This window comes from Heterocephalus glaber, unplaced genomic scaffold (assembly GCF_053883595.1).
Source record: "Heterocephalus glaber isolate CG9 unplaced genomic scaffold, H.glaber_assembly_v1.0 deba00001504, whole genome shotgun sequence".
In the NCBI taxonomy this organism is placed as follows: Eukaryota; Metazoa; Chordata; class Mammalia; order Rodentia; family Bathyergidae; genus Heterocephalus; species Heterocephalus glaber.
In genome coordinates this window covers 39,223,673-39,246,319 of record NW_028258324.1, presented here as the reverse complement: position 1 = coordinate 39,246,319, position 22,647 = coordinate 39,223,673, and the positions used below count along the sequence as shown (strand labels likewise).

Here is a 22,647-nt window from a genome sequence, read left to right as displayed (position 1 = left end):
AGCAGCTTTGTACGTATGGCCATTTTCACTGTATTTTTTCTTCCTACCCAGGACCAAAGGATGTCTTCAATCTCTTTTTTCACAGTGTTCTTGTTCTCAATGTAGAGGTCTTTTGTTTCCTTCATTAGATTGATTCCTAGAGATTTCATTTTTGGGGGAAGCTATTGTGAAAAGGATTTTTTACCCTATTTCTCCCTCAGTGAGTCTGTTACTTGTGTATAAGAAGACTATTGATTTTTGAGTGTTGACCTTGTATCCAGCTACTCTACTGAATATGTCAATTAAGTCTAGCAGTCTTTTGGCAGTTTTTTGGGTCTTCTATGTAGAGTATCATACCATCAGCAAATAATGACAGTTTAACTACTTTCTTTCCTACATTTATTGCTTTTATTTCTTTCTCATGTCTAATTGCTGTGGCTAATGTTTCCAAAACTGTATTGAACAGGAGTGGTGATAGCGGACATCCTTGTCTTGTTCCTGATTTTAGTGAAAAGGTTTTCAGTTTTTGATCATTTAGTATGATGTTGGCTGTTGGTTTTTCATAGATAGCCTTTACCAAGTTAAGATAAAGACCATCTATTCCAATTTTCTTCAGGGTTATTATGAATGGGTTTTGAAGTTTGTTGAATGCTTCTTCTGCATCTTTTGAGATCATCATATGTTTTCTTTCCTTTACTCTGTTACCTTAGTGCATTACATTTATTGATTTACATGTGTTGAACCATCCTTGGATCACTAGGATAAATCAATCTTGGTCAGGGTTTGTGAACCTCTTGATGACACTCTGTATTCTGTTTGCCAGTATCTTATTGAGGATTTTTGCATCTATGTTCATTAAGGAGATTGACCTGTAGTTTTTGTTTTTAGTTGGGTCTTTCCCTGGTTTTGGAATCAAAGTAACACTTGCTTCCAGGAATGAGCTTGGAAGTATTACTTCCCTTTCAATTTCCTTGATGAGTTTAAAGAGTAATGGTGATAGTACTTCTTTAAATGTCTTGTAGAATTCAGCAGTGAAGCCACCAGGACCTGGGCTTTTCTTTGTTGGTAAATTTTTAATTATGCTTTTGATTTCACTGATTTTAATTGGGGTGTATAGAATTTTTATATCTTCTTCATTTAACTTTGTGAATTCATATGTATCTAGAAATCTGTCCATTTCTACTGTGTTTTTCATTTTATTAGAGTACAGGTTCTCAAAGCAGGTATCAATGATACTCTGGATTTCTGCTGAGTCTGTTGTGACTTCACCTTTTTCTTTTTGTTTTTATTCAATTCTTTTATTGGTACATTGTAGGTATACAACACAATTACATTTCTCATTGGGAATTGTACCTTTACGTAATGCATCTTGGTTCTTATTTTTTCCCCATTCCTAGCCCTCCCTTCACCCCCTCTACCCTTCCCTATTTACAAAGATTTTATTTCCATTTTTTCCATTTCTCATCATTTTTTCTTTCCCTTCTTTCCTTTCCCCTGCCCCTCCCACTACCCCTACCCCTTTGGACCTTTTCTTCCTATTTTGCATTATCAATTATTCATTCTAATCATTGGTACATTTTAGGTATACAATATAATGACATTCATCATTGGAAATTTGCACCTTTACATAATCTCTCTTGGTTCTTATTTTTCACCCTTGCCTAGCCCTCCCTTCAACCCCTCCAGTCCCCCCTGTTAACAAAGATTTTGTTCCTATTTTTCCATTTTCTCATATTAAACCCATTCCCTTCTATCCTTTCCCCTAGCCCTCCCACTTCCTTCCCCTTGGCCCCTTTTCTTCCTATTTCACATTACCTATTATACTTTTAGTCCTTATTTACACTTTCAGTTTCTCACACCAGAGAAACTATTTGGTATTTATACATGTGTATCCTATTTATTTCACTTAAGAGTATTCCCTCAATGTGCATCCACTTAGCTATAAATGTCTCTAATTTCTCATTTTTATGGCTGAGTAGTAATCCATTTTATTAAAAAAACACATTTTCTTTATCCAATCTCCAGTTGATGGGCATTTGGGCTGTTTCCAAGTTTTAGCTATTACAAACTGTGCTGCTATGAACATGGACGCACATATATCACTGTGGTATGATTCTTTTAATTCTTTGGGGAAGATCCCTAGCAGTGGAATAGCGGGGTCAAATGGGACTTCCAGTCCTAGTTCTTTGAGGTATCTCCATACTGATTTCCACAGTGCTTGCACCAGTCTACACTCCCACCAGCAGTGGAGCAGGGTTCCTCTGTCCCCACAGCCCCGCCAGCATTTGTTATTGGTTGATTTCATGGTAGCAGCCGTTCTTTGTGGAGTGAGGTGGAATCTCAGCATTGTTTTCATTTGGATCTCTTGAATGACCAGTGATGTTGAACATTTTTTCATGTATTTAATTGCTATTTCTACTTCCTTGTCTGAGAAATGTCTGTTCATTTCAGATGCCCATTTTTGGATTGGGTCTTTAAATTTGGGAGGTCTGATCTTTTTAAGTTCTTTATAGATTCGAGATAGTAGACCTTTGTCTGAGGAAGAGCAGGTGAAGATTTTTTCCCATTTTGTGGGTTGTCTCTTCACACTGCTGTTGGTTTCTCTTGCTGTGCAGAAGCTTTTTAATAAGAAGAGATCCCATTTGTTGATTGTGCTAGTTCACGGGCAACTGAGGTTTTGTTCATAAAATCTTTTCCTACACCGATGTCTTCAAGGGTTCTACCTAACCTCTCTTCCAACTGGTTCAGAGTTTCTATTTTAATCAGAAAAATCAATAGCTTTCCTCTACACAAATGAAAGACTCATTGAGAGAGAAATAGGCCAAATAACTCCTTTCACAATAGCATCCAAAAGACTGAAATACATAGGAATCAACCTAACGAAAGAAATCAAAGACCTCTTCTCTGAAAACTATGGCACTCTGAAAAGAGAGATTGAAGATGATATCAGATAATGGACAGACATTTCCTGTTCCTGGGTGGGAAGGATTAATATAGTGAAAATGACCATACTTCCAAAACTGCTATATAGATTTAATGAAATTCCAATTGAGATCCCAGCAGCATACTTCATGGACCCTGAGAAAACAATCCAAAAATTCATTTGGAACAAGAAGAGACCCAGAATAGCAAAAGCAATTCTAGGTAACAGAGACAAGGTAGGGGGTATCACAATCCCCAACCTGCGACTATACTACAAAGCTACTGTGATAAAAACAGCATGGTACTGGCAAAGAAACAGACCTGAGGACCAGTGGAACAGATTAGAAGATGCAGAAACAATGCCAGACACACTCAGCCATCTCATCTTTGATAAAGGAGCCAAACACCCTCATTGGAGGAAAAATAGCTTCTTTAATAAATGGTGCTGGAAAAATTGGGCTTCAACTTGCGAAAGATTAAAACTAGTCCTATATCTCTCACCGTGCAGTAAACTAAAATCAAAATGGATTGAAGACTTCACCTTTTTCATTTCTAATTGCATGGATTTCAGCCTTTTCTTTTCTTTATTTTTGGTACCAGGGATTGAACTCAGTCCTTCCGCTTGTGCAGCAGGTGATGAAATCACTGAGCTAAATCCTTGGCCCTTCTTTCCTTTTTTTGAAAAGTGTGGCTAAGAGTTTATCAATTTTATTTATTCTTTCAAAGAACTGACTCAATTCATTAATTTTTTTGGATCATTTTCTTAGTCTCCATTACATTGATTTCTGCTCTGATCTTTATAATTTCCTTCATTGTATGAACTTTGGGTTTATTTTGCTCTTCTTTTTCCAGGAGCTTAAGAGTCACCATTAGGTTGTTTGAGTTCTCTGTTTTCCTAGTGTGGACATTCACTGCTATGAATTTCCCTCATAGAACTGGTTTCATTTTGTCCCATAAATTGCTGTATGTTTTACTGGTATTAGCATTAAATCGTAAAAACTGTCTAATTTCTTCTTTAATTTCACAGCCCCACCCCCATTCAGGCCTTCAAGCCATGAGCAGACCATTGAGCAGAGGAGCCATGTGGGCACCTGAAGCACTACACCAGCTCCCACCCCAGCTACTGACCTCCTGCCTACACCTGTATTTGGATCCACACCACAGAGGCACATGGGGTCATAAAGGCCATCGTCCTGAGCTCCAGAAGATAAAGCACAAATGAATAGAAAGAGGGCATTACTCCTTCTAGTTCCCCATCCCAAAAGGTAACGTTGCTATATGGAAGAGTTTAGTCACTATAAATGTATTTTGGGGTAGTCCTTGATTTTGATTTAATTCACACAGTTAAAGGTGATAGATTAATAACTACCACAAATTGTCATTTTTCTTAGCTGTGCATGGTTCTACTGTTGTTACCAATTGTATCACTTGGTCTAGTGTTGTGATTGATCTAATCAGTTATCCTTCCTGGTATAATGAAAATGAGATTGCCCCAGAGTCATTAGAGACTCAAAACCTAAAGAGCAGCTATATCTGGAAGACACCTCTGAGAAGCAATCATTCCATAAGGGTTCTAAATACAAGCAACACAGTTACTTACAATAAGCAATATTAAAGTATCAACCCAGGATTTAAGCCAAGGACTGTACCAATAAAAATAGAAATGAGAAGACATTTAAGCAAGGCACAAACCCACACTTCCAGCTCACCAAAGGCAAATTCTGGGAGAAAGGAGGTGGAAAAATCTGATAATCAACCACTCGGATACCCTGAACTGATAGCACAGGAAATAACAAAACAGATGAATGAGACTCTAGAAAAATTCAAAACAGAACTAATTTCCCAGATATCTATAGAGATGGTGAGAAGAATAAAAGACATGATTAGATACTCCATAACAGAAACAGATAAAAAAAATAGATGAGTTCAGGACCCTAATGCAAGCCATGAATGCTCAACATACGAAAGAAATGGAATCCATGAAACAGATTCAAACAGATATCCAGGAGGTTAAAAACTCTATTGAAAGTATACACAGCAGACTGAACCAATCTGAAGACAGATTCTCAGATATAGAAGACAGGATGACAGTCAGTGACCATGAAAAGAGATCTCTTAAAAATAGTAAGGAACCATGAGAAATCAATCCAACATGTCCGAGATGACACAAAGAAGAATAAAATAAGACTGGTAGGAATCCATGAAAAGGCAGGAGAAATTACAAATGACATAAAAAATCTGTTTACAGAATTAATGATAGAAAACCTCTCAAACAGAAAAAAAAAAAATTGACATACAGATAAGTGAGGCATATAGGATTATAACTAGCCAAGAACAACAACAACAAAAAACTACACCTAGACATGTAATAGTCAAGATCCCAGAAACTCAACAGAAGAACAAAATACTACAAGCAGTTAGAGAGAAGAAACATGTCACATGCAAAGGAAAGCCCATCAGAATCACAGCAGATTTCTCAACACAGACCCTCAAGTCAAGGAGAGCCTGGAGTGAGGTATTTCAAGGCCTAAAAGAAAACAATCTCCAACTTATACTGATGTATCCTGCAAAACTATCTTTCAAACTTGGGGAAATATGATACTTCCATGACAAAGAACACCTGAGAAACTTCATGAATATCAAACCACCCTTCCAAACAATTCTAAAAAAATCCTAGAAAAAGACAATGAAGGTTACAACTCCATAAGGCCCAACAGAAGAAATCCAAAATATTTCATCAGGCAAGGCAAGAAATAAAGGGGAGGGGTGATAAAAAAGAGCCAACAACAGGAAAATAACATGACAATGATAAGTCAATACATATCAGTTATAACCATCAATGTTAATGGCCTCAATTCACCAATCAAAAGAAACAGACTGGTAGAGGCAGAATGAGTTGAGAAACAAAATTCAACAATATGCTGTATATAAGAAACACACCTAGTTCAAAAAGAAACTCATAGACTGAAAGTAAAAGGATGGAAAACCATTTTACATGCAACAGGAACCAGGAAAAAAGCAGGGGTAGCTATCTTATTTGTAGACAAAGTAAATTTCAAACCAAAACTAACTAAGAGAGACAAAGAAGGTCACTACATCTTTGTAAAGGGAACAATCAAAGAGGAAGAGATGACAATCATAAATATATATGCATCAAATACTAATGCCACCAACTATACAAAACAAATATTAAGGGACATGAAAAACCAAACAAGCACTAATACAATTGTAGTGGGGGGCCTCAATACCCCACTTTGACAAATAGATCATCAAAATCATCAATGAAATACTAGAGCTGAACCAAGCTTTTGAACAAATAGGCTTAATAGAAGTCCACAGAGTGTTCCACCACACAAAATCAGAATATACATTCTTTTCAGCTGCACACAGGTCATTCTTCAAAATAGACCATATATTAGTTCACTGAATATGTTTAAGCACATGCAAAGTAATTAAAGTTATCCCATGTACATTATCAGACCATAGTGCAATTAAACTGGAGATCAATAGCATAAGAAACCACAAGAACTTCACAAACACATGGAAATTGAATAACACTCTCCTGAACAACCAATGGGTCACAGAAGAAATTACAGGGGAGGAATTTGATGCTTAACATTGTCAACATGATTGCCTTGAAGGATTGGCTTAGAAGATTAGTGAACCATATATTTGGTTGTGTCTGGGTGTGTTTTGCTGTCATCTAAATCTATGAAGTGATTTCTAGCAGTTCTACATGTAGAGTAGAAACATGACATAAAGTTCAGCTACTATACATCTGTTCCCAACACCACTCTGGAATAACATTGTTAGTTTAAAAATCATCTCCTGTGGGAAAAATCCACTCCCTGGAAAATGTTAAGTGCTACATATTAGGGCTGTGTTTATTGTTGACTTGATAATCTAGAATTTTAAAAATGGATAAAACATATAATTCAGATTAAACATAAAATTAATTAGCCCAATAGTAGTCTGTGAAAAACATATGAATTCAGAAAGATATCCTTTCACTATTCTAAAACTATAATCTGATTCAGTAAAGAAGTTACTCCTTTTGAAAATAAGCAATATATATTTTTCTCATTTCATTTGTGTCTTATGAATATAAATAAAAATATCAACCAAAATTGATGTTAAAACTATACTCATTTGGTACTTACATCCATAGTTTAGCTACAGTAAAAGATCAGCATGAATCAATGAAAGCAGTCTGAAATAATCAATTGGTTATGTGAAATTGCAGTAAAGAATATTATAAAATTATTATGTGTTCATTATGCACTTTAACAGATGCATGTAAACGAGGAATAAAAGGGCCTATGCATAATAAAATATGAGGACTAAGTTATGAAATGATTATAAATTTACTTATAGATAAATCTAGCGGTAGACATAATTTGGTTTCTGTTTTTATAAAGGCTCTCCAATTAAATTTTCAATGCATTAATTTTATACTTTTTCTCATATTAAAATTAATAACAACCTTAAATATCTCTAAATAGAAGAATAAAAACCAATTATGTCAAATTAAAGTAATATGCTTTTGATGTCAGATTTTGAAAGGGTCCCCTGGGCCTTTTTTCTAGAGATGTTTCAATGGAAGTATAAATTGTTCTTTATTTGAAAAATGAAAATGATCTTACAGTTTTAAATGTAATATTTTAAATAAAAGCTGCTAAATACTCCTGTCAATATCATCAAAGGGAGTCCTATGTACTGAAGAGTTCCCTAGGAATCAAGATGCTAATATTAAGGAGTACAGTCCTTAAGAAGGAAGATAAATCATTCAATTTTCCAAATTCACATTTACTTATTACACCTTAGGGTGTTTACTAGAACCAATACTGTAGAACTTCAACACCCTACTTTCTGATTTGAGAGAAAACAGTGGGTGAATGCAAAATCACCTGTGTGATAGATGCCAGAGGGTAAGATTGTTGGGCAGAGGAAAGTATTTGGGAAATACAGTTAAAGAAGAGGAAAAGCATAGTTTACCAGTATACAGAAAAGGTATAGTTTCCTTTTGTGCATGCTCCATCCATCTAAGCAGGCCCAATATCATATATCACTCCATTAAAAATAAACACAACAGGGCCGGGGATTTGGCTCAGTGGCACCACGCCTGCCTCACGAGCACAAGGTCCTGAGTTTGAGCCCCAGTACCAAAAAAATAAAAATAAAATAAAATAAACACAACAAAATGAAATTTGTCTTTGTAATTATTTGTTAAATCTAAAGGCATAATTTTTCTTGCCAAAAGCTCCTATAAAAATGCAACTTTCTTGTAAATGACCTTTATTTCAACATTTTTCCCCTTCAGAGCCATATGTGACCTACAAATCTTTATATACATAGCAATCCAAGCAACCACCACTAAATCATGAATCTTACCACCTACTGGTGATCTCTGATTTAAGACATTTTCAGTTAGCAAATTTTGCATCAATGGTCAACATTTTAGCCCAGAAGTGTAAGATGAGATACATGGTAGACAAAGGAAGCAAGAAGGTATTGCACAGCATGACAGTATTTAATATGAACTTCTACAAATTCAGTGACTTCCTGTAGGGCTGTAAGCTTACCAAGACCCTTGAATCGACCTTTGAACACCAGATAATCTGACCACAAGATTTTCTACTTCATAAATATGCAAAAGATAACATGTTGCTAGGGTAAAATATATGTTCCATGTGGACAAGGGCTCAAGGACAAAACATACAGATGACAAAATTCATAACCTGTGAATAAATTATTGGAACATTAGTATGTTCCAATTCATGACTAAAGACATTCTTTTATTTTTTTACAGAGAACAATCAGCATTGTGGTTCCATAGTTTGAAACAGGCATTGAATTTAAGGGTATGAGAATTAATGAGGTTATAACCAGTTAACACATGGCCTTTGGGAAATAAAAAGATATTTATACTGAGAAAGTAATGGACTTCCATTGAAATAGACAGAAGACGTAATTCATCTCATTAAGAAGCACACACTGAAGACAATCAGGGGTCTCCTTGAAAAGAGAATATATGGTAAGCAGTAAGTATTGCCTGAAATATTCTTCATGGTTCTCCATTTTTTATGATGAGTGGTTTATATTTCAAAAGTGAATCAATAGTCTGATTCTTCATTTTACTGAAATAAGATTAATACGTACATACACACACACACACACACACATATAATCTGTAAAAATATCCCACAAAGCAAGATAATTCAGGCATTATTTAACAAGCAGAAGTAAATACAGCATTGGTGGAGTGTTTCACTGTTTTGCAGTGACACATAGATGTTTGAGAATAGATGTTAGTCCTATGAAAAGCTGACAGCTAAAATGAAAAATAGTAACATCAAAAGACAGCAGTAAACATGGTCAACAGCCCAGTACAGCAGTATTTTTCACATATCCTTGAACTACTTAGTTCAGTTAAATTTATGAGCCATAAAACACACAGCGAAAAATCATTTCTTTTTCATACAGTTTTTTTTTTCATTTTGACCAATAATTGATGGTATGCAATTGATGGGTCCAATATTTTTTATCATCTTTAAAGATTATTCACACAAAGTAATAAAAAGGTGTTGCATCATCAATGATAATATTCTGATTATATGCTAAACAAAAATGTTCATAAAGTTAACTTATTTATCGGATTCTTATTACCTATTTTGTTGTCTACATGTAAGGTGCTCCATAGACGCAAAATAGGAAAGGCTTATTCTAGATTAGGGTTGACACACTAAAGTTTTTCTCTCCTACTTTATATTACGGTGCCCTTTTAAGAAATCACTAATATACTCTTAAATATTCACTTCAACACATTATATTGAATTACTATAGAATGTATATTTTTCCAAATTCATCTTCTATACATACCTATATAACTGTGTGCATTGTGTGAACAAATAATTTATTATCATGTATTAGCACTTCAGGTGTTTTTAATTTAAAAGTTCTCATATTGCTTATCTTAATAAAAGGTTATCACTTGAATATTAACAATGATTTTAAATTTATCAAAATGCTGGAAGATATTTCTAAGTCTATTTATCACTTACTGTAGAAATATTGAATATACATTTATGGAAATTTGCCTTGGGGCTATAAATAGAAATTTGAAAAAACCTATATGGGTTGACTTTTTATCAGTTTAATAACAAACTAATTTAAAGCTCACTCTTAACAATTGATATTTAGTGAGGCTGTGTCTATGTAATGGACTGTTCTCAGTGGAATTTCAAAATAAAACACAACTAGAAACACACAAATGATTAAGTTATAAAATGTAGAGAGCAGGGGTGGGGATTTAGCTCAGTAGTTCCACCACCTGCGTCGCAAGCACAAGGTCCTGAGTTCGATCTCCGGTATCAAAAAAAAAAAAAGAGTAGAGAGCAAAACCCAAAAGAAAAGTGAGTAATCAAAAATTTTCCCTTTACTTTCTCAATCCACAATTCATAAAAGTGAGGACCTTTGTGAGAAGCTGCAAAGAGTATCACTTCCAAATCCCAGCTTGCTTTTAGAAAAGTAAATGGTAGTGATAATGATAAAATAATTATGTCACATACTTAAAATACCAACAATTTGCTAGAAGTTATTCAAACTCTGTTTCAACTCAGTTAATCCTCATAGCAATCCTGTGAAGCAGATAACTAATACTTATTTTACAAATAAAAAAAGAGATCATTTACCTTAGGACTTTAATTGAAGGGGGTTAGATGGAGTGAGAGGGCCCCATTTTTGGATGAGCTGTTCATATTAATGGAATGCATATGTGTTTGAGTTTTCCTGGTGAAATGGTGGCTTTGGCTACAAATTGCATTTGCACAAGGAATGAAAATCATCTGAGAGAGGACTGATCTTGAAGCTGTAGGTATTCAGGCATGACCAGCTTGACCTAGGAGCCTTGGTATTAGGAGGCGAGGGCAAAGCAATTCTGATCCCATCAAAAGATTTGCTATTCAGGCTTGTTTCTCAGTTTAGACCCCGCAGACATGGAAACCTGTGGGAAAGGTTAAAGATGTAATTAAAACTGATAGCTGTTTCATTATAAGATCTGCAAGGCCTTGACATGACACAGGTAAGGACAGTGTTAGTAAAATATATGATGCCAAAATAATACAGGGTAGGGAGTTTCATTACTTAACTTTAGGAAATACAGTTTCCTCAAAAACTTCAAGTAAATCTGAATTTTCCAGAGCTTTATAACTATGAGTTGCATTTTTCCTATTACTCAGAAAAGCTCTAGAAATGAAATTGCTATACTCAATTAAATCCCCTGTTAAATACACATATCCAACAGTAGCACAGGAATGAATTTAAAAATAAAGCTATGGGATGGTTTCTTTAAAGTCCAAAAGTCATATAACAAATGATCAGTCTGACTCCTAAGTATTTTCTAATGATAAATGAAAACTTATGTCCACACAGTATTATGTTCATTAATATTTAAAATCACTCTACAAATAAACATCTAAAACTTGAAAAACCCAAATATCCTTCAGTAGGTAAATGGAAGCATGCACATTGTGATGTATTCATTCCATGGAATACAACTTAGCAACAAAAAGGAATGGACTATGGATACTAACATCTTTAATGAGTCTCAAAGATGTTATGCTGAGTTGAAAAATAATTTGAAAATGTTACTTACTGTAGAGCTCCATTTTTCTGAAATTCTGCAAGAGACAGTATGATTATAATGGAGAACAGATCAGTGATTATAAGAGATTATACGTTGGACAGAGTATGACTACAAAGGAAAGCATGAGAGATATTTTTGCAATGACAGAAGCCTTTTGTATGCTGATTATAATGGTGGTTAATGAGCAGTATAGTTTGGACCTTGAATATGTACCAACAGCATATGTATGAAAGGCTTGGCATTATTAGGAGGTTGCATTTTTAAGAGGTGGGGCCCAGTGACAAGTCACAAGAGTACTTCCTTATAGGGGATCAGAAGATCCTGATGCCTTCCTCTGTCTTTTCTATTCCTGGCCATCCTGTGAGTACTTCTGCCCCACCACATACTCTAGGTCATCATCACACATCAGCACCATGAGGGACTCAAAAGCAGTGGACCCGCATAACCATGAACTAGAACCTCTAGAACTGCTGCTGAAATGAATATTTTCTCTTTAAAAGTTGATAATATTGATATTTATACATGCTGTCCTATTTATTTCACTTAAGAGTATGGCCTCAACGTGCATCCATTTAGCTATAAATCTCTAGTTCCTCATTCTTTTAGGCTCATTCTTTTTGGCTATTTTATTAAAAAAAAAAACAAACCATATTTTCTTTATCCATTCTCCAGTTGATGGCCAACTGGGCTGTTTTCAAGTCTTAGCTATTACAAACTGTGCCACTATGAACATGGGTGCACATATATATCTGTGGTATGAGTTTTTTAATTCTTTTGGGAAGATACCCATCAGGGAAATAAAAGAAACTGAAAATGTAAATAAGAATCAAAATGTATAATAGATAATGTGAAATAGGAAGAAAAGGTCCAAAGGGGAAGGGGAAGTGGGAGGCATAGGGCAAAGGAAAGGAATAAATATGAGAAAAGGAAAAAATGGAAACAAAGTCTTTGTAAATAGGGAGGGATAGAGGGGTTGAAGGGAAGGCAGGGGAATGGGGAAAAATATAAGAACCAAGGTATATGATGTAAAGGTACAAATTTCCAATGATGAGTGTCATCATATTGTATACTTAAAATGTACCAATAAACTTAATAAAAAATTGATTATATCAACTATTTGTTATAGTGACAAGAAGCTGTCTAACACAATATACCACAGGAAAAATGATAATTTTGCTAAAATATAATTTTTTAAATAATAAATTAAAATATCAATGACTTCAGCATTCAGGCTGTGATTTCAGCAGAATTGTTAACTTTCAAATGAGCATTTTTAAAAAATCTGTGAGACTGACAGAGAAGGAGGAGAGAAATAATTATAAGTTACATATTTGAGCATCAGCTATGAGTCAATCTGGTATTTTAAAAGAACAGAAAAAAAATAAACATAAATGCTAATGCACTCTTAAAAGCAGACATCCTCTATTTTACTGCAGTTCAACAAATATAGTAAAGTATTAAGTTTCTCCACCATACCTAATTTCTGAGTGGCACTGGAAAATTTAAAAAGAAAAATGTGGGAATTCACTTAAATACATTTAGTTCAGTGGAGTTGTAAATAAGGGAAGAGATTCAACTGTCCTGATTCAACTGGACTACTGGAACAACATGGATTTCAGCAGGCTCAATGCTAGAACTTGTCCACAAGGTTCTTTGACTGAATTCTCTGCTATGAGACATATGGGACTCATTTCATTTTTAGCCTTCTAGCAAGGCTTCTTTGCCCTACAGGATTTGGGGAAACTTTGATATCAAAGAGCACGCACACTATTGATTGTGTGCTTGGCCATATACTGGACATTTCACATAGTAGGTATTCAATATCTATGGAACTTGAAGTAGGGGAGGAAGAGGACTTTATTTTAGGATTCATTTCTTCCATTAAAACAGTCATTCTGATATTTATTTCTTTTACTCTCCTTTATCATTTTCTATAGAGCCACCTGTGTATTTAGAGAAGTCATCAAATATAAACACAAGATTTATCTCTTCATAACCTAGAAAAATTAATTTGGTGAATTTCATAGTTTTTTTTTCATAGTGAAGTTCATAGTTTCTCAAAACTACTTTGAAATCTTTATATAATTATATCTAAATAAGAGTAGAATATGGTTTTTATTATGAGGATATCAGTCAGAAAGGGACTTCAAGAATTTTGTGAGTTTATTACTTTTCATTGTTTTAAATTTTGCTGCTGGCCTTACCCCTCTTCTTGAGGCAGAGATCATGGTTTAGCTTTTCTACTCTCTCTCACTCCTCATGTCATTCTTCAACCTAGCTATTCCTGGTAGAAAATTTAAGTCATTCTCTCAAAAGAGATTTTTACTGAGTGATTACAGGACAGGCAAGTACCCCCAACTCTGTACATAGTCAAATCCAGGATTGACAAACAGAATCTCTTTGGCCGGTTGCACATTTCCTTTTCATCTGGCCATTATGTTCAAAGCACTTGAATCATGTAGCTGTAACTGTGCCCTCTCAATTGCTCTTCCTAATCTGCCAAAAAAAGACAATGAAAAAGGGCACTGGGACCCTAGGAACATTCTCTTGGATGGAGGGGTTGGGGTGTCAGGTGTGCTGTGTTCTCTTTCAGAGAAAGCCAGAAAGGAGCATCAATGGTGTAGAAATACTTCATGTTCTCAAAATTACTAACCACGCCATCCATGTATAGCATTAAGGCCAGTGAGAGTGGCTTTTTTTTTTTTTTTTTACATTTATCTTTGTCTCAGCTGAGCAAGTAATTTGCCCACAAATTTTTATTTAGTTTTCTTTGGAGACTAAAAATGTGCATTAATGTGATTTTTCACAGAAACATTTTCTAGAATGATGAATTTTAAAATAAGGGCATTCCGGGTATTTAGCTCAGTGGTTCCATTGCTTGCCTTGCAAACACAAGGACCTGAGTTAGATCCCTGGTACCAAAAATAAATAAATAAATAATAAAAATAAAATAAATAAATAAATAGATAAATAAATAAAATAAGGGCATACTTAATTTTGTCACTGACCTAACCTTCTAAGAATTTAAGACAGTATCTTTTATGCTGGAGAAGCTTGGTTTCCTGTGCTACTAATAATTCATGCTCCTCATTTGAGCATTAACATGAGAAAATCCATCAGCTAACTGCATATGATTCCTGGCACTAATACCTCATAGGAGTGTAAATGGCAAGTAACTATTTGTTCTTGAGCATAAAAGGATTCATGGATTGTTCAAAAGATGATGGATGGGGTAACAGGCAAGATAAACAGTGCTTATGAGTGGTTTTCCACTACAGTGACTGAAAAAATATTTTTCTATCTTACACCCTACCTTGTTTTAAAGTTTCAATTTAACAGTCTTTATTTTTAGCAAGCTGTAAGTGACCATAGTCAGTAATTTGTTAGAAAATACTGTCCAGATTTCCAAAAGTTTTGAAAACTTCATCTAGTCATGCTCCCTCCATGCTGTCTCCCCATGTCTCAAGACCTTTGCCATGATAGCACTGATGAATGCTCCAAAGTTATTTTCTGCAGATGAAGAATGCTTGCTCTGCTGCTCACTGCTGGAGTCGCATGCTCTAGCTGTGTTTTCTACAAAGAGAGCTTTCAATTTTTCCATCATAAGATCTTGATATTTGAGCTGTTTGCAAACAAAGCCTCTGCTTTCAGAGCTGTTTCCTTGCAGTTGCAGGTATTAACTGACACACTTCAGAAGTTCACAACAGCCAATAGTGGCAAATAAAGACTTTTCCTTTTTGTTTTTTTAAAAGCAAGGAAAATGTAGTTAGATATCCTCATTTGTTCCTGCATCATTGTTTGAAATGTACTTCACATAGTCTTATCCTTTTCTAATGGTTTTAAACATCTGTTTTCTTTATTTACATGCATTGACATCTTAGGACTTAGCTAACTTCTCCCCAGGGTTAGCCAGTTCCTAGTGATAGAGAGACTCACCTGTGAGTGTGCCTTTCTCTGCCAACCACCCCTTGCCTCCTTTATGAGACTCATAGTTCTGCCCACCACCTAACTACTTTAATCACCCCAGGCCTGGAATCCAGAAAACCAAGATCCTTTACCCTCAGCAAATGTGAGATTCTTTGACTTTGGTAAAATACTCCACAATATCCATAATTGTTCTTCTATTTTAAATGTTCCTCTACTCTGTTAGATTTTTATTACTTAACCTTTTTGTAACCTGTGAAATGCAGCTACTCATTCCATTGTTCCACAAAAATGAGTTGAAATGCCTATTATGCATCAGGAAATTGATTACAGATACAAAGATTAATATGATCTATCTATCTATGCCCCACAAAGAAGTAGAAAAGCTGAAGACAGAGAAACTCACTAAGTTTTCAATGAGATTTTACAGAAAATAGAATCAAATGACTACATCTGTGGAGAAGAAGGAAGAATTATTCAAGAAAGAAAGATATTTGGATGCAAAGACACCAAAATTGAAATATCCTGGTATTTAGTTAAGATAAGGAAGATTTTAGAATCACTAGAATCTTGCAGATTAATGCTGCAAAGTTAACTTGTCATCCATTAATAAAGATTCTTCAATTGCAAACAAAGAGATTTTTACTTTACTTTCTGGTAACAAAGGGTTAAAGAAAGAAAGTGTTATATTTAACTGGATTTCTACTTTAGAATAATAATGTTATTGGCAACTAGGAGGATTGATTAAAAGCAAAATAGCTCAAAACTAGCAATATTTATTCATATTCTGTCATCACTGTCATATATGAAAATGGTTAATGTTCAGCACAGACAGGGACAAGGAGAGGAAAGAATGGCTTCAAATAAAAATTAGAAGATTGGAATCATATAATAAAGAACAGGATAACTTAGTTGTGGGAGGCAAAAAGAGGAGAATCTAGATGGTTTCTAATGGCTCTTACATGGATAAATAGTGATACATTAACAAGATAAAGAACAAAGAAAAATTGATGCATGACTCTATACATTCTGTGTTTTTTGACCCCAGAGAGTCGAGCACACTGGCCCAAGCCAAGGGCCCACCTGGGAAAAGAGCTGCACAGGTGAACAAGCAACAGCTAGAGGTTCTCCCCAATGTCATTGAGAAGTGTGTGAGGCCCTAGCCAGAAGCTTGCTCACACAACAGGAAATGGGGTGCATGGCCACAGCCAAAGGCCCTCCCAGAACACAGGTACATAGGGGCCCAAGCCACAGGCACACCTAGATACCATCCTAAGTGTGCATATGCCCCAGCCAGAATCCTGCTCACACAACAAGTCAGCTCAGAGATCCAGAAGGCCACCATTCTGAACCCAGGAATTAGTGTACTGGTGAGCAGCAGAGAAAAGGCTGCTTGGTGGCTTGCTGAGAATTGAAGACCACTGGGTGAGCAAAAAGTTGCCTCAACAAAGCCACAGCAGGTTGCATCTGTTGAAATGAGAAGAAAATAAACAAGTCTCAAAACCTGACTTCCAGATCACCTAAGGCAACACCAAAGGCAAACAAGAGGGAACGATCTGATACTCAAACACCTGGACACCCTGAACTAACAAAAAAGAGGATCTAGAAAAAATGAAATCTGAAATAATTTCTCAGATAACAATAGAGATTGTGCTCATAGTGCAAGAGATGATTAATAAATCTAGAGTGGACACAAATAAAAAATTAGAGGAGTGAGGAACATGATGGAATTCCAACATAGGAAACAAATGGAATCCATAAAACAGATACAAACAGATTTCCAGGAGATTAAAAGCACCACTGAAAGTTTATGCAGCAGAATGACCCAATGTGAGGACAGAATTTCAGATATAGAAGATAAGATTGCAATTAGTGACCAGGAACAGAAAAATTTATTTAAAATTGTAAGGGATTATGAGAAATCAATCCTGCAGCTGGTAGACAATGCAAAGAAAAATAATATAAGACTTATCAGAGTCAATGAAGAAACAGGAGAGAGTGTAGATGACATAAAAAATTTATTCATAGAAGTAATGGCAGAAAACTTCCCAAGCAGGGGGAAAGAACTTGACATACAGATAAGCTGCAGTTGTACCCAAATTGCCTGCATCAAAAAATATCTACACATAGGAATTTAATAGTTAAGATTTCAGAAACCCAACAGAAAAACAAAATTCTACAAGCAGTTAGAGAAATGAAACAAATCACATAAAAAGGAAAGCCCAACAGAATTACAGCAGACTTTTCAACACAAACCCTCAAGGCAAGAAGAGCTTAGAGTGATGTAGTTCAAGCCCTAAAGGAAAACAGCCTCCAACCCAGACTGATGTACCCTGCAAAACTATCTTTCAAAATTGATGGAGAAATAAGATAATTTCATGACAAAGAGTACCTTAGTACTTCATGAATACCAAACCAGCACTCCAAAAAGTTTTAGACAATATCCTAGGAAAAGACAACAAGGATTACAACCCAGGAAGCCCAGCAGAATGAATCCATTGGTCAGGACAAGGAATTAAATGCAAAGGGGGAGAATCCAGCAAAAGAAAAAGTCATGGCAAGGATCCCTCAATATGTATCAGTTATAACCATCCATGTTAATGGTCTCAATTCACCAATCAAAAGAGATAGACTGGCAGAATGGATCAAGAAGCAAAATCCAACAATATGCTGCATACAAGAAACACACTTAATTCAAAAAGAAACTTCTAGACTTAAAGGGCTGAAAACAATACTCCATGCAACAGGAACCCCAAAAAAAGGAGTAGCTATCCATTTTGCAGATCAAGTGGATTTCAAACCAACACTTAAAAGAGGCTAAGAAGGACAATACATCTTTGTAAAGGGAAAAATCCAAGAGGAAGAGATGACAATCATAAACACATATGCACCAAACAGTAGTGCAGTCAACTATATAAAACAAATACTAATGGACATGAAAAATCAAATAAGCACTTATACAATAGTAGTGGGTGACCTCAATACCACATTGTCACAAATAGATAGATCAACTAGACAGAAAATAAACAAAAAAACCCACTAGAACTCAATCGAACTCTTGAACAAATGAACTTAACAGATGTTTACAGAGTGTTCCACCCCACAAAATCAGAATACACATTCTTTTCAGCTCCACATGGGTCATTCTCCAAACTAGACCACAAACTCCCTCATAGAACATGTTTAAGTAAATGCAAAGGAATTGAAGTTAACCCCTATATATAATCAACCACCATAGTGTGGTAAAATTGGATATCTATATCAAAAGAAACCATAAGAATTTAATAAACACATGGAAATTATACAACACACTTCTGAGTAACCAATGGGTCACAGAGGAAATTAAAGAAGAAATCAGACAGTCCCTATAATTAAATAACAATGACAATACAACATATTGGAATCTATGGGACACAATGAAAGCAGTCTTTTGAGGGAAATTCATAGTAGTGAATACTCATATTAGAAAAACAGAGTGAGCTCAATTAAACAACCTGATGCTGAAACTCAAGCTTCTAGAAAAAGAAGAGCAGGACAAATCCAAAGCTCGTACAAGGGAGGGAATTATAAAGATCAGAGGAGAAATCAATTCAATGGAGACTAAGAAAATGATGTAAAAAAATCGATGAAACAAGGAGTTAGTTCTTTAAAAGAATCAACAAAATTGACAAACCCTTATCCAACCTTATCAGGAAAAAGAAAGAAAAGGGGCAAACCCATGCAATTAGGAATGAAAAGGGTGAAAGTACAATGGACCCAGCAGAAATCCAGAGGATCATCAATACCTACTTCCAGAACCTATACGCCAATAAGATGGAAAAAGCAGAAGAGATGGACAGATTCCTGATACATATGAATTACCAAAGTTGAACAAAGAAGATCTAAAAATTCTAAACAACCCAATATCAATTAACAAAATTGAAAATGTAATTAAAAACTTGCCAAGTAAGAAAAGCCCAAGTCCTGATGGCTTCACTGCTGAATTCTACAGGACATTTAGAGAGGAACTACTGCCACTAGTGTTTAAACTCTTCAGTGAAATCGAAAGGGAAGCAATGCTCCCAAATTTCATTCCTGGAAGCAAGTATCACCTTGATCCCTAAAGCAGAGAAAGACCCAATGAAAAAAGAGAACTATAGGCCAAACTCATTAATGAACATAGATGCAAAAATCCTTAATAGGATACTGGCAAATAGAATGCAGAAGATCATCAAGAAGATCATAAAGCCTGACCAAATGGGATTCATCCCTAAGATGCAGGGATAGTTCAATAAATGTAAATCAATCAGTGTAATACACTATATTAATAGACCCAAGGATAAAAACCATATGATCATCTCAATAGATGAAGAAAAAACATTCGACAAATTTCAACATGCATATATGATAAAAACCTTACAAAAATTGCAATAGAAAGTCTCTACCTCAATCTGATAAAACTCTGTATGAAAAACCAACAGCTGATATCATACTAAATGGTCAAAAACTGAAATCCTTCACACTAAAATCAGCAACAAGACAAGATGTCCACTATCACCACTTCTGTTCAATATAGTTTTGGAAACATTCGCCAGAGCAATTGGACAAGAGAAAGAAATAAAGAATAAAGATACGATATGAAGAATTCAAATTGTCATTATTTGCAGATGGCATGATACTCTACATAGAAGATGCCAAGAACTCCACCAGCAGTCTTCTAGACTTACTAACCAAATTCAGTAAAGTAGCTGGATACAAGGTCAACATTTTAAAGATTAATACCTTTTCTCTACACGAACAACAGGCTTACTGAGAGCAAAATAGAGCAAACAATTCCTTTCACAATAGGATCCAAAAAAATGAAATGCCTAGGAATCAACCAAACAAGATAAATGAAAGACCTCTTCTCTGAAAACTATAGCACTCTGAAAAGAGAATGAAGATGATATCAAAATCTAGAAAGACATCCCTTGCTCCTGGGTAGGAAGGATCAACAAGTGAAAATGGCCATACTTCCAAAACTGCTATATAGATTCAATGCAGGCTCAATTGAAATTCTAGCCCCATAGTTCCCTGACCTTTAGAAAACAAACTAAAAATCCATTTGGAACAAGAAGAGACCTAGAATAGCAAGAGCAATTCTAGGCAACAGAGACATGGCAGGTGGTATCACAGTCCCCAACTTGAAACTATACTACAAAGCTACTGTGATGAAACAGCAAAAAAATAGACCTGAGGACCAGTGGAACAGGTTAGAAGATGCAGAAACAACTCCAGACAAACTGAGCCACCTCATCTTCGACAAAGGACCCAAACATCCTCATTGGAGGAAAGATAGCCTCTTTAATAAATGGTGCTCGAAAAATTAGGTTTCAACTTGCCAAAGATTAAAACTAGACCTATATCTCTCACCATGCACTAAAGTAAAATTGAAATGGATTAAAAACCTAAATATTAAAACAGAAACGCTGAACCGGCTGGAACGGAGGTTAGGTAGAACTCTTGAAGACATTGGTGTAGGAAAAGATTTTATGATCAAAACCTCAGTTGCCCCTGAACTAGCACAAACAATCAACAATTGGGATCTCTTCTTATTGAAAAAGCTTTTGCATAACAAGAGAAACCACCAACAGTGTGAACAATGTGGGAAAAATTTTTCACCTGCTATTCCTCAGACAAAGGTCTACTATCTAGAAGCTATAAAGAACTTAAAAAAATCAGACCTCCCAAATTTAAGGACCCAATCCAAAAATGGGCTTCTGAAATGAACAGACATTTCTCGGACAAAGAAGTAGAAACAGCAAATAAACACGCAATAAAATGTTCAACATTACTGTTCGAGAGATGCAAATGAAAACAACACTGAGATTCCACCTCACTTGAAATAGAATGGCTGCTATCATGAAATCAACCAATAAGAAATGCTGGCAGAGCTGTTGGGAAAGAGGAACACTGCTCCACCGCTGGTGGGATTGTAGAGTGGCGCAACCACTGTGGAAATCAGTATGGAGATACCTCAAATAACTAGGACCAGAAGTCCCATTTGACCAAGCTATTCGCCTGCTGTTTATCTTCCTCAAAGAATTAAAAGAATAATACCTCAGTGACCCATGTTCATAGCAACACAATTTGTAATAGCTAAAACTTGGAAGCAACCGAATTACCCATCAACTGGAGACTGGATAAAGAAAATGTGGTTTTTTATCTAATGGAGTACTACTCAGCCATAAAATATGAGAAATTAGAGATACTTATAGCTAAATGGATGCACATTGAGGTGATAATCTGAAGTGAAATAAACAGGACACATGTAAATGCTGAAAAGTTTCTCTAATGTGAGAAACTGAAAGTGTAAATAAGGTCTAAAAGGCAATGTGAAATAGGAAGAAAAGGGGCAAAGGGGAAGTGACAAGGGTAGGGGAAAGGAAAGAAGGGAATGGAATTAATATGAGAAAGTGAAAAAATGGAAACAAATAGTGAGGGATAGAGGGTTGAAGGGAGGGCAGGGAAATGGGGAAAAAAACAAAACTGAGAGATTATGTAAGGGTGCAAATTTCCAATGATGAATGTCATTATATTGTATACCTAAAATGTACCAATAAAATTAATAAAAATAAAATTAAACTTTTAGATTACTCTAATTTAGTTTTACCTACTAAGGGGTCAATGGTATTGAGTCATATTCCACATTATTTCACTATCACCTCCCACTAATTACTCAACTACACTTTCAGAAAATAAGATTCAAAAGCACATTTGATCATCACATATAAACAAATTGCTTAAGTTTCTTGATACTAATCTCATAAAGAATTCTAACCCACTAATGTTCATATACCTGAATGCCTATATTGTGCTAATTTTAAAGTTAACTTCAGACTTGTATGTGAATAGAGTTCAAATACTATTACTTCAAACTAAAATAAACAAAGTGCATTGCTTAAAACTTACTATGGATACTATTTTATTCCATGAGCTTTTGAAAAAAAAATCTAAACTATATCCTTAGTATCACAGATGATACAATAACTATTTTAGAAGATCGTTATGTATCAAAAACAATTTTTAAAGTATCATTATCTAGGTTTATAGATAACTACAAGCAATTGGTTATGGTATAAGCACAATATATTTTTACACAGACTAATCTTATGAGAAAATTAGTTATTCAGGAAACAAAGTCCCAATTAAAAAAATAA

At 35.2% G+C, this 22,647-nt stretch overlaps 1 long non-coding RNA gene across 11 annotated transcripts in view; it reads left to right on the top strand.

Moving 5' to 3' along the window:
- The window catches only part of LOC147825318 (uncharacterized), a 238,584-nt gene that overhangs the window by 179,324 nt on the left and 36,613 nt on the right, over window positions 1–22,647 (top strand). For 8 of the 11 annotated variants that reach the window (XR_015440929.1, XR_015440930.1, XR_015440932.1 and 5 more), the window contains 2 exons: window positions 3,929–4,166; window positions 8,711–8,935. This is a non-coding gene — a long non-coding RNA (uncharacterized LOC147825318). The remainder of the gene's footprint in view (window positions 1–3,928; window positions 4,167–8,710; window positions 8,936–22,647) is intronic. The other 3 variants (XR_015440934.1, XR_015440928.1, XR_015440931.1) reach the window with 1 other exon arrangement.